Source organism: Nuphar pumila, chromosome 12, assembly GCF_984573655.1.
Source record: "Nuphar pumila chromosome 12, dmNupPumi1.hap1.1, whole genome shotgun sequence".
Classification (NCBI taxonomy): Eukaryota; Viridiplantae; Streptophyta; class Magnoliopsida; order Nymphaeales; family Nymphaeaceae; genus Nuphar; species Nuphar pumila.
The window spans coordinates 85993793-86008530 of record NC_143260.1 but is presented as its reverse complement, the minus strand read 5'-3'; positions in this window follow the sequence as shown (position 1 = coordinate 86008530).

Below are 14738 nucleotides of genomic sequence, written 5' to 3'. Positions count from 1 at the left end.
AATGGTATGTTAAATAATAACTGCTGGGGGGTCAAACCCCAGGGGTATGTTTAATAATAACTGGTGGGGTCTGCCTAACCCAAGCTTGCCTTAAAAAAAAAAAACAGCTGCCCCTCTAAGATCCAGTTCTTGGTGCAGTAGGGCTAAATATGACTCAAACTTTCACTATATAGGCTGCATATTATTACATGATTGAGTAGCTTTAGACAGGACAAGTGAGGGAAAAGATACAAGAGAATGAGATAGGTATTCAAAAATTTAGGTATATATAAGCTTAGGTGAATAAATATTTTAACGATAAAGAATAAATATTTAACGGTTGCAAATAAATGTTCAATGGTCACAAATAAATATATATTATGGCTAGTGGCTAATGACAATCTTAATTAAGTGTCAATACTCAAGTAACTCTTAACTCATTTAAGAGTTTAATGGTCGGTAATCAATACCTCTATCATTTAGTTTAGAAAGTCAAAGTTAAATCAAGCACACCCATAAGCTTAGCCTAACTAGGTGACTTGGTCAAGTGAAACATGATATAAGTTTAATAAATGCATAATTTTGAGAAACAATTTCAACAATCTCTTACTTAGATCAGAATTATGAAAAAGGTAAAGCTACTCATGAAGCTCATTTGCATAAATTAAGGTACATTTTTTGTTTGAACTTTCACTTAGTATTACTGTCATTATAAGACCAGATCATTAGTAGCCTAGCTTTGAACTAAAGATCCTAATGAACTTCTTTAGATTTCATAATACACATTCACTTCAAGTGATATATATGTCTATCATATATGAAGTGCATTAAGGGTCCTATGATGTACCTCAATTTCATGAGTGCTCTAAAGACAAGCCTAAATCTCATAGAAAGCAACTCTACTTTCACAATCATATAGGTGAGTCTGTCAAAGGTGATAAATTTGTTTGAAACACCTCAGTTATAAAGCATACAGATCTCATTAAGAGTTCTATATAAACTCATTCTAAAAAACACAAGTTTCAAACACGACATCAAGAATGAGAAAAAAATACTCTTTATCTTTATCTTTATATAAGTATTCATCCAATTACTCTGGTGATGTGTTCTTCCGATTAAACCACTAGACTTTGTTTGATTCATATCATATGGTTAGGTTTTTATCACAAGTAATTGTTTTTAGTAGGCTTTATCCCCACTCTCTTTAATGCACATATCATCTCTCAAAGGCCCTTTAAATGAGAGTGCCATTAACAAGAAAAAAATTAATTATTCAAATTTCAAAAAAAAAACTTCTACCAGAGTATTTTTCATAATTAAATAGTTATTTGTTTAGGTACCTCTCCTTCTATTGTATCAATATACTTTCATGAGGAGCACACAAATTATTGACCATATTAAAGTATTTTAATGATAAAAAATAAATGTTTAATGGTTAGAAATAAAATGTTCAATGATCACAAATAAATATATAATATGGTTAGTGGCAAATGACAATCTCAATTAAGTGTCAATAGTCAAGTAACTCTTAACTCATTTAAGGGCTTAATGGTTGGTAATCAATACCTCTATCATTTAGTTTAGAAAGTCAAAGTCAAATCAAGCATGCCCATAAGCTTAGCCTAACTAGGTGGCTTGGTCAAGTCAAACATGATATAAGTTTGATAAATGCATAATTTTGAGACACAATTTCAACAATCTCTTACTTAGATCAGAATTATGAAAAAGGTAAAGCTACTCATGAAGCTCATTTGCATAAATGAAGGTACATTTTGGGTTTGAACTTTCACTTAGTATTACTTTGTCATTATAAGACCAGATCATTAGTAGCTTAGCTTTGAACTAAAGATCCTAATGAACTTCTTTAGATTTCATAACACACATTCACCTCAAGTGATATATATGTCTACCATATACAAAGTTGTGCATTAAGGGTCCTACACAATACCTCAATTTCATGAGTGCTCTAGGAAAAAGCCTAAATCTCATAGAATGCAACTCTACTTTCACAATCATATAGGTGAGTCTGTCAAAGGTGATAAATTTGTTTGAAACACCTCAGTTATAAGGCATATAGATCTCATTAAGAGTTTTATATAAACTCATTCTAAAAAATACAAGTTCCAAACACGACATCAAGAAGGAGATAAAAATACTCTTTATCTTTATATTTATATAAGTATTTATCCGATTACTCGAGTGACTTCTTCTTCCCATTAAACCACTAGACTTTGTTTGATTCATATCATATGGTTAGATTTTTAGCACAAGTAATTATTTTTAGTAGGCTTTATCCCCACTCTCTTTAATGCACATATCATCTCTCAAGGGCCCTTTAAATGAGAGTGCCATTAACAAGAAAAAAATTAATTATTTAAATTTAAAAAAGAAACTTCTACTAGAGTATTTTTCATAATTAAATAATCATTTGTCTAGATACTTTCCCTTCTTTGTATCAATATACTTTCATGAGGAGCACACAAATTATTCACCATGTTAAAGTATTTTAATGATAAAGAATAAATGTTTAACAGTTACAAATAAATGTTCAATGGTCACAAATAAATATATAATATGGCTAGTGGCTAATGACAATCTCAATTAAATGTCAATAGTCAAGTAACTCCTAACTGATTTAAGAGATTAATGGATGGTAATCAATACCTCTATCATTTAGTTTCGAAAGTAAAAGTCAAATCAAGCAAGCCCATAAGCTTAGCCTAACTAGGTGGCTTGGTCAAGTCAAACATGATATAAGTTTAATAAATGCATATTTTTGAGACACAATTCCAACAATCTCTTACTTAGATCAGAATTATGAAAAAGGTAAAGCTACTCATGAAGCTCATTTGCATAAATGATGGTACATTTTGGGTTTGAACTTTCACTTAGTATTATTTTTTCATTATAAGACCAGATCTTTATTAGCTTAGCTTTGAACTAAAGATCCTAATGAACATCTTTAGATTTCATAACACACATTCACATCAAGTGATATATGTCTACCATATATGAAGTTGTGCATTAAGGGTCCTATGAAGCACCTCAATTTTATGAGTGCTCTAAAGACAAGCCTAAATCTCATAGATAGCAACTCTACTTTGACAATCATATAGGTGAGTCCATCAAAGGTGATAAATTTATTTAAAACTCCTCAGTTATAATCCATACAGATCTTATTATGAATTCTATATAAACTCATTCTAAAAAACATGACATCAGGAATGAGATAAAAATACTCTTTATTTTTATATTTATATAAGTATTCATCCGATTACTCGAGTGACTTGTTCTTCCCATTAAACCACTAGACTTTGTTTGATTCATATCATATGGTTAGGTTTTTTATCACAAGTAATTATTTTTAGTAGGGTTTATCCCCATTCTCTTTAATGCACATATCATCTATCAAGGGTCCTTTAAATGAGAGTGCTATTAACAAGAAAAAAATTAATTATTCAAATTTCAAAAAAAAAATACTTCTGCTTGAGTATTTTTCATAATTAAATAATTATTTGTCTAGATACTTCCCCTTCTATTGTATCAGTATACTTTCATGATGAGCACACAAATTATTGACCATATTAAAGTATTTTAATGATAAAGAATAAATGTTAAACGGTTACAAATAAATGTTCAATGGTCACAAATAAATATATAATATGGCTAGTGGCTAATGACAATCTCAATTAAGTGTCAATAGTCAAGTAACTCTTAACTCATTTAAAAGCTTAATGGTTGGTAATCAATACCTCTATCATTTAGTATAGAAAGTCAAATAAAGCATGCCCATAAGCTTAGCCTAACTAGGTGGCTTGGTCAAGTCAAACATGATATAAGTTCAATAAATACATAATTTTAAGACATAATTCCAATAATCTCTTACTTAGATCAGAATTATGGAAAAGTAAAGCTACTCATGAAGCTCATTTGCGTAAATGATGGTTCGTTTTGTGTTTGAACTTTCATTTAGTATTACTTTGTCATTATAAGACCAGATCATTAGTAGCTTAGCTTTGAACTAAAGATCCTAATGAACTTATTTAGATTTCATAACACACATTCACTTCAAGTGATATGTGTCTACCATATATGAAGTTGCGAGTTAAGGGTCCTAAGCAGTACCTGAATTTCTTGAGTGCTCTAGAGACAAGCCAAAATCTCATAGAAAGCAACTCTACTTTCACAATCATATAGGTGAGTCCGTCAAAAGTGATAAATTTGTTTGAAACACCTCAGTTATAAGACATACAGATCTCATTAAGAATTCTATATAAACTCATTCTAAAAAACACAAGTTTCAAACACTACATCAAGAATGAGATAAAAATACTCTATCTTTATATTTATATAAGTATTCATCCAATTACTTTGGTGACTTGTTCTTCCCATTAAACCACTAGACTTTATTTGATTCACATCATATGGTTAGGTTTTTATCACAAGTAATTGTTTTTAGTAGGCTTTATCCCCATTCTCTTTAATACACATATCATCTCTCAAGGGCCCTTTAAACGAGAGTGCCATTAACAAAAAAAAAATTCAAATTTCAAAAAAAATACTTCTGCTTGAGTATTTTTTGTAATTAAACAATCATTTGTTTAGATACTTCCCCTTCTATTGTATCAATATACTTTCATGAGGAGCACACAAATTATTGACCAAATTAATATCATTATCATAAATTTTTGAGATATTTGGTCAATTAATTTTTAAACATCTATCAATAACTATACTTGTCTGATAGGATTTTACATCAATTTGCATTACTAATTAATATAGTAGTTTCTCTCAATAGTACTTTTCATCAAGACTTAAAATGATTTCTTTTCTTGGATCTTCATACTCATCATTCATAAATATTTTCATTAAGATTGTATATAGTTTCTAGCCTTTAGTATTCACACTCATCACATCATTTGTAAATCTCAAAGAAAGCATAAATATGTCAAATTGGAGTCAATTTGACTTAGATCCATATACATAAGTAATTTTTCCCAACTTAGATTAAGTAGATTCACTAGATACAAAAAATGTTATTAGATAAAGAAAGTATGAGTATTATTTTATGTTACATATTTTCCACATCTTACATGCATATATATGAACATATATCATACTTCTTACTCAAAAATATTACAATCCAATAAATGGATATTCATTATGAATTTGATAACCAAGATAACACAAATGTATAAGGTTATTCACAAATTTATTAATTTTATTACATAAATCACGAGGAGAAATTTACCAATAATTTAAATATTGGTACAACCTTCACAAGAAAATCATATATATCTAAATATTTATTCATCAACTTACGCTCTATAAGTTATCTCCACTATTTTATAATCATGAAAAAGCTAAATACATACCTTGAAGAATGGACCCCACAACTTCTAAAATTTGGATCTGGCTTTTTGGATCCATTTTCTAATTTTTTTCATGAAAACCCTTATTTTTGTTTTAAAAAATTTGGGGATCCATAATTGATGAATGCAAGCTGACTCTAGTGATTCAAACAATTGTGAAATACTTTTCTGATTAGCAAAGTCTATGTAAACTTTAGGAGTTGTGACAATTTTTTTTTCAATATTGGTTCAACTTTGCTAATCATGTGGACTTTCTCATTTTGAATGCAACTTAGTTTCTCCTAACCTTCTTCATTTTCTATGATTTGTTCACCTTTGTCAATGTGGTTTTGGATTATATGCTTGAGAGGTATACACTATTCAGTATCATGGCTCAATGCTTGATGATATTTGCAATACTTTGTTGGATTATTTCCTTTCATATGAAGAGGATTTGATACTTTGGGCAATTCAAAATCTTCTTTTTGCAGCAAAATATTTAGGACTTGATATTAAGCTTATTAAATCTCAGTGAACTCAAGCCATCTATGATTTTGGATTTATCTCTAGTTTTGCTTGGGCAACCCAAACTTTTCCTTTATTCTTTGAGAAGTAGTCGCATTAATCTGGCATCTGGATGATTCTTCCTTATTAGACCTATCATTTCATACCCAGTATTAACTAGAATTCCATCATACATGCCTCTTTTAAAGTTGTCTTTTATTTAAGTAGTGACATCAATTAGATCGACAAAGCTCTCACACCTTTTGGGTAGGTAGGAGACCCTTAAATGGCTGGTTGAAGTTGTCTAAGATGATGGTAAGTGTGTGAGATTCATATATTGGATCCTTCATCCTATGGTATACATCTCTCTATCTACTAATGAACTCCTAAGGACTTTCAACTTTTTTTTGCCTAAGGTCATACAACTCTATGAATAAATTCATCACGATCTAAAACTCGATGATCTGATGGATATCCAATATTGAGAACCAAGATAAGGTCTCTACTAAACTTCTAGGAAACCATCGAATCAAAGTCACATCATGTTTAAGAAATTTGTATAGGCATCTAAGAACAAAGCTATATGGATCTCTAGATTTTCCATCCCATTTAATTTAATAAACTTCTAGGAGGTGGTCCCTAATGACTTATTGTCTTGACCCAAAATGAAGTCTTGGATTTCATGGACCCCATTGAATTTAATGATCTTCTGGGAGGTGGTCCCTAATGGCTCATTGTCTTGACCTAAAATAAAGTTTTGGATTTCATAGAGCCTTATTTTTTCCCTCACATTTTGCATCTGACAGTTCATGCTTCTCAATTCTTCTTCTAGATTTTGGACCCTCTTCTCATATTCATTAAGTTGGGTTGTAAAACTTGGGTAGTAAGGACCACAACTTTTGGCATATAAGTCAGTTGAACTTGTCAAATAGAGACAAACTAACTCTTTCTTCTGCACTTGCCTAAAGTTTCAAAGCTTGGCCTCATTCTCTATAAACTTCTGTTGAATCTCTTTTATCATCAACTTTAGATACGCATTTCAGTTTTCCAACTCCTCAAGGGTAGATCTACTTGAGAAGTCCTGAACTATCCATTTTCCTTTATCCAGTGACAAAACCTCATCTTCCTTATCCTCTGATTGGTTTCTTCCCCCATCTGTTTGATCAAAATCCACCTTGTGTGGGAGTGTCACCCCCCCCCCCTTAGGTTGGAGCATCCCCTAATAAGCTTTGTAATTCCCTAGTGCCTCTAGATTCCTTTCAAGATGTTTGGATAGTTCTTGGGCTATAGACTCAAATTATTTGGACTAAGGTTCTTGGAACCTTGCTCCTGGTTGGCTTGGTCAGGATTCTTAGGATGTTCCTTATGGGAATCCTTCTTAAGAACCATTGGTCTAGGTTTTTACCCATAAACCAAAATCCAAACAAGAGACAAAATACATAGATCAAATTTTTGAAAAATAAATCTTCCTAGGTCCCTTTGAATGCTCCACGAATCAACGAGGCTACTTTAATGGGTTCTACTAGGTAGGAGTTACTCCTTTCGAACCTTTTATAAATATACGTGAGATAACACTCCTAGTACGTGCGATCAAGATATTCGGCTTCAAAGGTTCACCACCAATATACCCAAGCTAACACTCCTGGTATGGATGGGGGATCCAAAGATCCAAATAGTATTGAGGTTTTTAAAAACCAAACAAGAAATCAGAGGCTCTACAATCATAGTCTTGAGAAGAGGATAACTTTTCGGTCACCAGCACTGAAAATCAAGAAAACAACATAAAAAGAATATAAAACCAGATTTTCAATGGCACCAAAATCACCCTGATACGATGTATAGTTGCAGAGAAATAGTTTATAGAAGACTAATTATTCGGCAATCATTGATTGTAGGCCAAAAATCTGCCTCGATTTTTCAACCTAGAAAAAATAACCCTAGAAAAGTTTTTGGTTCTGAATAAAAAAAGAGAAGTTTCATATCAAGATCTCAGCTTTTCAATAGCTATAAAAACACTGTTTTTTAAAACTAGAGTACTGAGATATTATCTAAAAAATAAGAGCAGATCAATAAAAAATATTCAAAAAATGACTATTTTCTCTATTTTTGTATATTTTTAGAGGCTTTAGAGGCATAATCTAAATTCACACCAAAAATGAGAAACGTAGTCCCAAATGTCTATTTTCCAACAACTCCTAGAATGTGACAATATGACTCAAGAATGATGAGATATGGCCTTGACAACATGGCATAATCAATAGAGGAAAATAAAATTGATATGTAATTTGGATTCAAGGTAGAACAAATATTCGAAAATACCAAAAAAGACAAAACTAACCTTGCAATGCTAAAATCCTCAAGATTTTTTACTCTAATGCTTATATGAGTAATTCCACTGTGATCGTGATTATGTGGATCTCCAAATTTTCAAAACCAAAATGAGGGTTGTCCAAAAAAGATGTCGGATTCAAAAATAAGATCTAAATTTGAGATTAGTGATAGATGTGGGGTCTGCTCTTCAAGTTGCATGTCTTTTATCCTCCGCTGAGCAAGGATCAACTGCACCAAGAACTCAAAATCTTCAATATCTAGGTTTTAGCTTGCAAGTAACTTATACCTCATACACAGGTCATAAAAGAAAGTGAGCTTGATGGTGTGAGCCATCATTAAGACTTGAAAAAACATGAAAACACAACAAATATTCTAACATTATAAAAATCCATACTTTTTATAATAAATAAATAAAATAAATAGTATAAAAAGTGCAAATAACTAAATCTCACCTCGAGCTTAGGTAATCCTTTCCTATGACGATGACGAGAATCATGTAGCACCTCTGCATGGCTCAGGCTTAGGGAGGTATGAGTTTGGTAGGGTAGGAGTCTAGGACTAGACCAAGAACTACGATAGTTGACTAGTGGCCTTAACAGCCTAGGGTTGACCTAGGCTAGGGAGGGCTCTCAGTGCAGCAGGGTCTCCATAATCTTGTTTTAGATGTTGGACTTGAGAGCTTAGGCCTCTATTTATAGTTTTTAAAGTAGATTTGAATCTTAATCCTATGAATTCAGGGTTTAAAGATCCAAATATGTATTAGATAATGTGATAATGTCTTATTGGCTAAATGTTATGAGGTCTCTTTCTGATTGGTTAAAGTTATTCATGTTAGCCAACTGATGGTGGGCTGATGTAGCAATTTGTTTCTCATTTTTTTTGTGGTCCTCTTGTTAAACTAGCAATTGGCAATCCCCGAAGAGGTAGAAACTTTATTCATTTTTTATAGACCTCGGATGAAGGTATGCCATGGTGAGCCTCTGACTGTTGTAGATATGCCCCACGGAGAGTTTTAAGACCCAACATATCATCGTCTCAAAAATCATAATGGGGCAAAGATATGATTGGATGATGCAAAAGCCAATAATTGAACAAGAACACGGTGGTAGAGATTCGACAATGTGAGAACAAAATTTCATCCAGGAAAGGAAGTCCCCAAACATAAAACCTTGAGGGCAAGGTGTTCCAGAGCATGGTAGATTTGTTATAGTCCAAAATCCATAAAAACTATTCAATTCGTGCTCTAAGATCCAATTGCCACCACATCTTGTCAAGAGGGGTTTTCCAAGTGAAAGTGTAGCCCAAGGAGGTGATGTGGAAGCCAACATGGCTATCTCCTAGTGTTATCGTCGCAAAATTTTTCCCTTCCCTGCGGGAGAGAGGGGAAACGATCCTGCGAGTCAAACTTGACCAGAGTTTGAAAATTATTTTAAAATACTCACCTCCGTTTTGAAAATAGCGGGAAAATTTTGAAGAATGGGACTCGACCTGTCGGTACGAGGTTCGACCGTTCCTGGCGCCTTTACCAGTGGTAATCGAACCAAGGATTAAATGTGTGCTTGACTTAGCTAAATTATCAAAATCCTATTCTATCCTAAATGCACAGAGAATTCAGGCATGTGATATGAAATGTTGTAAAATGCCAGTTGGGAAAACACGATGTATGCTTCGAAAATGATATCTTGAAATGGAAAATGTTTCTAAGGAAAAGATGGAAATCGATTTCTCAAGAAAGCCATGATAAAAGGACTTGAAAATCTTAAGAAAGTTTCTAAAGATTTTGAGAAAATCACGAAGGAATGAGAATCTTTAGAAAATAGTGTGAATTCTTGGGAAAAGATAGGCATTTGAATGAAAAAGATTCCAACTTTGAAAATCACCTTTGAAAAGCGATTGAAGATTCATAGGAAAATTATTTTTTGAGAAAGGAGATCGAATCCTAAGAAATTGAAATTCTGAGAAATACAACTTTAAAGACTTGAAAATCGATTTTGAACTTTGGAAAACAGCTGAGAATTCTTAGAAAAATCCTTTTAAGAATGGAATATTCAAATTTTTGAGAAAATCACATTTTGAAGAGGTTTCAGGATAGCTTTGAAAAATCGATTTTCCTAGAACAGGATTTTTTTGATTTTATCATAAGGAAAAGCATGTGATTTCATGATGCAAACTATCCTGAATGAATAAATGTCTTTTTATGAAAACATCTTTTCAGGAAAATATGCAATTTTAAAATTAAACTAAGGTAAGATTACCACATATTCTGACTATGGCCGTAAATATGCTTGTAATTTACTTAGTTAATTCTAAAATATTTGTAAAAATTGAAGATATGCAGTAAATTTTGGAAGATAGCCTAAGAGTGTAGGCTCAGTGTGACTAGTAGGAAGATGCTGAATCTGGGTCTCGTCCATATTCCGACTATGGTCGTAAATATGGACTCCACTGAGTTCATCAACTCTCTAAGAGTTGGTGCATGTGTCATTCGTGTTCATCCATAATGATCTTCTAAATAAAATGCATGAATCATATAATCAGGATATTGCAGAAATTCAAACTATATGATATGCATCCTAATTTAAGCGGAAAAGTAAATCTCTTATTCCAAAGTTACATTATTACATCACTAAATAAAATGAAAGAAAGAAAATTGCAGATTCCAGCTCCTTCCTTTGAATGTCCCTGCCCAACTTGAAATGGGGTTAGCTCAAATATGTGGGTTTTTTCCAAGATTTTCCAATAATATCCTGAAATTATTGGATTGAGTTGGATATAAACCTGATTTTCATACTTTCTTGATATTTGAATGATGCAAATGCATAAAAATCAGGTAATAAATAGTTTGAGATTCGAAATTGTGGTCAAAATAACCAAAATACCCCTAATATTGAGGTTATACCTTTAAAAGCAGGGTTTTCGAAGGAGTTTTGACAAAATTTGGGGATTTTAAAATGCAAATGGAATTGAACGATGATTTAATGCATGACAGCATGCTACTAAATATGATGGGACTATAAAAATTAGAATTGACATTTGAAATTTGGCCAAAATAACGAATTTTGTTTGTTTTTCACCTGGATCAGGGTCCCGCAGAAACCCTGATTTGATGCTACGGATAAACCGATCATCAAACGATTCTCAAATCATGCCAAATTAGGTAGAAAACATCCATGTTCCATACAATGATAAAATGCATGGAATGACATGGCCTAAATGCAAAATCTCAAGGAAAACCCTAAAATAAGCAAATTTTGCCTACGGGTACGAATCAAACATAGCATTTAATGCAATAATGCAGAAATCCACCATAAAAATGTCTGATATTTTGCAGAATGCTAAAGGACATGGAAATGAACATATTTGGATTTTACAGCCATGGGATTTGACCTACGGTGAGTTCGGTAGCAGAGATTTAATTCTGACGGAACTGAAATCAATAGGATCTTTTGTGAAAATAGATAAAAAATGATAATTGACCACAAAAATTTCTGAACATTAAAAGGGGGACTACTGACATGCATATGAACAACTTTTATTTGTATGGATTTGGCATTTGACTAACTGGATGAGAAATAAAAATGCAACATTACACGCATAAACCAGAAGAGCAGATATAAATACCAAAATAGGAGACCAGAAAAAAAATACAAAAAGGGAATTCAAACTATTCTAAAAATTGCCAAATTTCAGAATCACATATAGGACATTTAGAACGTAAAGTTCATTTTTTACAGATCCAGATTTGGAGCTATATTCGGAGAGAACCAGTTGACTCAAATCGATCCTGAGTCTCAGAGGCACAAATTGGGCTCTGACATGTGTCCTGAGCTCTCTGATTTTTGTTAGGTAGAAAATAAATTACAAAAAATCTGATAAACTCATATTAAATACCAGAATCAATTCCAAGTTCAAGTCATTTTTCAGATCGGGAATTGGATATTCCATGAGGGAGATCTTGATTTTACAAGTTGAGACCCAATGTTCTGAACGTTTCCCGGGTTTTAAAACATGACTTGGCATTTTGAATTTTGATGAAGCAAATGAACTCAAACGATTTCGATTAATTTGAAAATTATCAGAGACATCTATATACCCATAATTGATTTTTTTGGCATTTTTAAAGAAAAATAAAAACATAAAATAATGTGTGGACTGACTGCTAAAAACAGAGAATTACAGAAAGTAGACAGAATTGAAATAAACACTAAATACAACATAATTAACTTCTAAAATATGCTAAATTATTAAATTTAATTAATGCATAAATGCTCAAAAATCATCAAGGAAGCATGATCATACTTAATATATGTCATTTTATGGGAATGGTTTGATCCATCATTCAGACGAACCCTTTCTTTAAAACTAAAAGTCCATGGGATTCAATATGCAAATTGAAACAAGAGCAATATTTTCATAGAATCAACTTGAGTGGTAGCTCACCTTGTGTTCTTTTGCTATTTTGGAACTTCAAAAATGGGTGGCTACGGATGGCTTCTCTCGCTTTTCGAACTGAGCTTCAGAATACATATGGAAATTGACCGTTGCTGCTAGGTCGAGTGTGGAGTGACTTGAGCCGGGTAGGTACTTTGATGCAATCTCTCAGATAGGCCCAAGGGGGAGGCGTGAATTCAGAGAAGGAAAGGAATCTTAAAAAAATGAAGTTGAAGTTCAGATCCAGAAAGGTGAGAGAAAGTGACATGTGGCACCACCTCTGGGTGAACCCCACACTGACACATGACAAAGGATAGAAGGAGAGAGAAAGTGTCAAGTGGCGCCACCTCAAGGACAAGGCTCCTACATTTGAGGCTTTTTAAATTTCTGCTTTTTTTGAAAGAGGACACATGTGGCGTCACCTCAGAGTGACCCCACACTGACACATGGCAAAGAAATAAGAGAATAAAGAAAGGAAAGGCCATGTGGCATCACCTTTGAGTGACCCCACACTGCCAAATGGCATAGAACTAAAAGGGAAAGCAAACGACACGTGGCAGGAGGTGGAAGGAGAGAGAAGGAGGTGGCGCCATCTCTGGGTGACCCCATGCGAATAAAAATTTAAATAAAAGGAAATTGAAGTGTGATGCCACCTCAAAGTAGGTCCCACATCATTTCTTTATTTAAAATAAAAACAAAATTAAAGTAAAATGTAAAATTCTTTTTGAATTTTTTATGAAAATTAGACTAACTAGAAAATACGAAGCGAAATTTGCAAAAATTTGAAAGAAAGGTGGCCCTTCAGGGCAAAATATTAGAATGGAGAAATTTTGTAAAGAAATTCAAAGTCTTTTTGCAGAGAAAAATAGAGATTTAAAATTCAAGGCTTCATCCCCTTCTTTTGGCAGAGCCGATCCGGTTGATAAAATTTGAAAATCCATATTAAAACTATCCAGATCGTTTTCCTGAGAAAGTCTTTTGAAATTCAAAGTCCTGGGGGTAAAATGAGAAGAATTGGCAATTTTGAAGATCCAGAGGTCGGGGTTTGAAACCAATTTTGAAAAAGTTAAAAACTCGAATCTGGATTAAGAATTTTGAAAATCAGGAGTTCTGGACCTCAAAATGACATGTGTTGTGCAGTTATATGAGATGCTCATGCGATGATATGCAATGACATGTCTCAGAGGATTTCATACTGCATGAAGAACTGAAGACTTCAATCTCTTGATGTGAATAAGATTTTGAGATTTTGTGACTGGAGATGATTCTGAGCAAAACACTAGAAAAATTTTGAGAATCGGGGATGAAATATGGAGTCTTTCAGGATCCAATTTCAAAAAATGACCATTTTGCCTTTCGATGTTCCTAAAGGATGGTTCACAATGGTTGGTGGAGATGTCGGGGAGGTTAGTAACAATTTTGGGGTGTTTACAGATGCCCCTCTTTGCTACTAAACCGGCTTGTGGCCGAGCTTAGTGGCAAAGAAAAACACACCAAAATTGGGCTATATAAAATGTCCCAGTTAGAAGGATCTTACCGGGTATGAGAAAATTGGCCTTGATGAAGATGGTAGTTATGAAATGTAGAATGAAGAAGAAAGATTCACTCTGCGAGAGTGAAGTTCAGGTTTTGCCCTTATCTTGGATGAGACGAAAATACCTCGTATGGAACGAAGCTCAGGTTTTAACCCTTGACCTGATTGGGGAATGAAATGCCTCATCAAAACAAGGCTCAAGTTTATACCCTTAACCTGATTGGGCGAAAAATAAAATACCTCATCAAATGAGGCTCAGGTTTATACCCTTAACTTGATTGGGCGGAAAATGAAATACCTCATCAAATGAAGCTCAAGTTTATACCCTTTACCTGATTGGGCGGAAAATGAAATACCTCATCAAAGGAGGCTCAGGTTTATACCCTTAACCTGATCGGGCGGAAAATGAAATACCTCATCAAATGAGGCTCAGGTTTATACTCTTAACCTGATCGGGCAGAAAAGAAATACCTTATCAAATGAGGCTCAGGTTTGTACCCTTAACCTGATTAGACGGAAATGACATATTTCATCAGAATGAGGCGCAGATTCATACCCTTAACCTGATCGGGCAGAAAATGAAATACCTCATCAAATGAGGCTCAGGT